Raw genomic sequence first — 4,029 nt, forward strand, 5'->3', positions numbered from 1 at the left:
CTCCATTTTCTCAGCCCCAGCATAATGTCTGTATCTTCCTCTGTTGCAGTCTTGTTTTTATTAATGATGACAGGATACCTGACAAAATAATGAATTAGAGACCTTGTCTGCTTGATTCTCATTTGTTTTATTATCCCAGTCACAAAATTTAAAATGGAGTTGCAGAGCCATTTTGAGTATGCTAGACCTACTGTTTGCAAACAGCGATGGGCTGGTGGGAGATGTGGTTGGAGCCCGTCTGGAGCACAGTGATCGTGAAATTACAGAGTCTTCAATATCTGGTGAAACGAGGAGCATCAATAAAATTTCCACATTGAACTTACAGAGGGCAGACTTTAGCCTATTCAAGACGCTTATGCAGAGAGTTTCTTGTGAAGCAGAGACTCCTTAAAAACAAAGGCAGGATGGGCATACTTCAAACAAATCTTGAAGGCACAGGAACAGACTGTGTGCCAAAAGATGAGCTGAGTACTGTGTCAGTTCTGGGCCCCTCAATTTATGAAGGATGTCAAGATGCTTGAATGCATCCAGAGGAGGACAGCAAGGCTGGTGAAGGTTCTGGAACACAAGCCCTATGAGGAACGGCTGAGGGATCTGGGGTAGTTTAGCTTGGAATAAAGGAGACTGAAAGGTGACCTTATCACTCCCTACAACTCTCTTGAAGGAGACAGTAGGCAGACGAGGATTGGTCTCTTCTCCCAGGCAACCACTGACAGAACGAGAGGACACAGTCTTAAGCTGCATCAGGGGAAGTTTAGGTCAGACATCAAGAAAAGATTCTTCATAGAAATAGCAATTGGGCACTGGAATTCCCAGGGGGGTGGTGGAGTCACAGTTCTTGGACATGTCTATAAAAACGAATGGGCGTGGCACTCAGTGCCATGGTTTAGTTGATGAGGAGGTGTTAGGTCATAGGTTGGACTTGATGTTCTCAAAGGTCCTTTCCAACATAGCTTATTCTGTGATTCTGTGATTCTGAGTATGGGCAGGTTTATAATTTCTGATTTTTCACAAGCACAAAGACTGTATAAATGCCCTACTTCTAGGCAACTCCAGGCTGGAAACCCCTAGTAGCTTTTTTATAAACCTGAGGCTTCTTGGCAATCACTGTGAACTTGCACTGAATCCATGAAGAGCTAGTTTAAATTTTCCTGTCTTTTCACTGCATTGATCATGACCACTAATTACATGGCCTGAACCCATTGACCTGGGACACCAAGCTCCAGCTTACAGATATCTGTTGCTGCATTCTTAATGCTATTAGAACATAGTTTTTGTGTGCTAAAAATCTAGCCCAAATTTATGCAGCAGTATTCCCCTTCAAAATGCTCGCATTTAAGCACCTTGAATGATGCGGAGAGAAGCTGGACTTCCTCTGAGCAAAAATCACATCACAAAATATTTATCCTCCACTTGTGGGACATCCACAGCTGTACCTCACTGACCAGAAGTCATGCAGTAACACAATGACATCTTTGGATTTAGGTGTGTTTGGCTGTCATTACCTTTCTTCGTCTGACATACCACCAGAAAACAATGCCTGCTGTTAGGTGCTGTTCAATCTCATTCAGCTTCTCCTGGAAGTGCTGGCAGGAATTCTTCATCACTTCTATTTCATGAAGGATACACTACACAAAAAACCAAAAAGACATCCCACTTTACCATGTTTGTTTGAGCACTTCCATGCTGAGTGCATTTAAAGCTGACAGCCTGAATGGAATGTGTCCTCTTATGCTCACAAGAAGATCTCTCTGAGCAGCTGCTGTGAAAATTTAGATGGCACCTCATGGGAGTTTGCTCTGGGTGCATCACTCACATCCCAGTCACCCTACTGCAAGATAGTCAACAAAGAAGCATATTTTCTGATATACTGTCCAAAGAAAAGACATTGCACGTTTATATCATGTCATTATATCATTTATTCAATGACATAGCAGCTTAAAATTCACCAGTTTCACTTTCTGGAACTTTTATCTAATCATTTGCTTCCCCAATTTCTACAACAGTTCAAGTTTCATTTTCTTTGAAGAGAAAATAGAAGAGGAAAAATGGAAATGCCTGAAAACTAGCAGGTGGTGATGCTGCTCCTTCCACGCTTACCAGGATAAAAACTGACTCCTGATTCCCTTCCTTGCTTTCTTCCTTCCGTATCACACCCTGAGTCTTTCACAACTTTGGAGAATACTCAGCATCTCTGAACAAAGAAATAAACTATCTGATGACTTTTTACTATTGGTATTTTTATTGGAATAATTAATCTTACTGGGACTTTAGATTTTATACAAGCTTCTTATTCTACCAAGTAAAATAGCTTGAAGTTCTGAGAATCACAATTCATTTTGATTCACAGCAGTTTGACTTATGGTATGTATCTGAATGTTCACAATTAGTCTTGAATAAGCAGTAAGTAATATAACTTAAATGAGTTTTATTTTGTTCAAAGGATTATACTACATCATGCAACCTCTCATTTTCTGCAAACCAGTAAGTTATTTATTGAGCTGATTCACTGAAACTCGTTCTCATTTCTCAGCTCTTCATTTGACTGTAAACTTTACCTCCCAGTTGATGGTTAACCATTTTAACATTGAACTGATGTATATAAGTTACTAAAAGAAGCAGCCTAACAAAACTGATGGTACACAGATATGTTTGATGTTTTTTTTCCCAAAAGGGAGTGCTTCTTTCCCTATCCATTTTCTCAGCTATTTTCCAAAGATAAGGAAGCAAGCACTGGGAGAGAGGAAAGGAAAAGGCAGCTCGTGTCAACTGTCCACATACATGAAGAAACCTCATGGGTGCAAGATTATGCATTGTGAGCCTTTAGGTGCACCAGCATTTCAACAGCTACAGTACAGTTGTGTCATGGTTGGAGCAGCAGTCCACAGGACATTGAGGAGAGACTGCCATGGGGAAATTCCACAGGCAGCAGTGCTGGCAGCAGCAGCAGCACTGACAGAAGGGATAGCCTTTGTGCCAGAGGTGTCACCCCAGAAGTGTGACCTGTATTTAAGCATGTTGTCAACAGAAACTGATTTTGTCAGGTGTTTATGGAGTGGACAAAGAAATTGAGGCCACCTGAATTTCCTGGCAGGGATATCAGTTTTGTTGAAAGCTTTAGTGGTCTGCTTCACACTGTCCTTCGAAGGCCCTGGATCTGACTATATGAGAGGACCACACTCAGAACAGTTTGCTAAGATGTTGGAGAAGACCACAGGATCATCCCTAGAAGTTTCCACTGAGAGGAATACTTAAGTGTACTCTGCTCTCTACTCTAGACATAAACTCCAGCCCTAAAGACAGTGAAACAGTAACGGATTTCAGAGGAGAAGAAGATGTTTAATCATTTTGGAAAATGTTTTCCTGACTGGATTTTTTAGCACCTAACATCTCCCCTATGATACCAGACTCTTGATCTTCAGATGAACTTAACCCAGGCCTTTCCACTGGGCAGGAGGGAGGCCTCCAAGAAACTTGCACAGGAGGAGCTTGAAGAAGAATTTCTTCTACTTTGTGCTGCTGAGCCCCACTGCAGAGTTTTTGGGAGCCCCGTTCTGGGGGGGAATCTTGTATTTTTTGTATCGCCATCCATTTTGCAGAACCTCAGCCCTTTTGTCGTCTCATTCACAGCGAGTGAGGTGTTATTTTTGCTTCCCATTTCTGTATCACAGCACTGTTCCTTAATATCTCCTGTTGTCACATTCCACTGAGCGGAATTGAGAGGAGTTCTTCTAGAATTAGATGGTCAGGAATGAAATAAAGCCAAATGAGGAAATGTATCTTAGAACTGTTTGTTGGTAGCAAAAAACAAAAGGAAAAAGGAGTTGGCCAAATAAAAGAGGTTTAGAAAAGACAGGAAAGAAGGAAGGAAAATGGAAAAGGATTGGGGGAGAGGGGAGAGAGAGGGAAGAGACAGAAAAAGATGGGAGCGTTACCACCAGCAGATCAGGGAGAGCCATCAGCATCCATGTGACGGGGTGGGGTGGGTGGGCTGGCTCTTAAGGAGCCTTCACGGCTCTTGGAGAGGCA

General features: G+C 42.1%; 1 pseudogene; it reads right to left on the bottom strand.

Annotated features, from left to right (window-relative positions):
• Positions 1–2,840: 2,840 nt before the first annotated feature.
• LOC147655764 (uncharacterized) lies at positions 2,841–3,658 on the bottom strand (annotated as a pseudogene).
• Between the last annotated feature and the right edge of the window lie 371 nt (positions 3,659–4,029).

The sequence above is a fragment of the Cyanistes caeruleus genome, chromosome 1 (genome assembly GCF_971803275.1).
Source record: "Cyanistes caeruleus chromosome 1, bCyaCae1.hap1.1, whole genome shotgun sequence".
Classification (NCBI taxonomy): Eukaryota; Metazoa; Chordata; class Aves; order Passeriformes; family Paridae; genus Cyanistes; species Cyanistes caeruleus.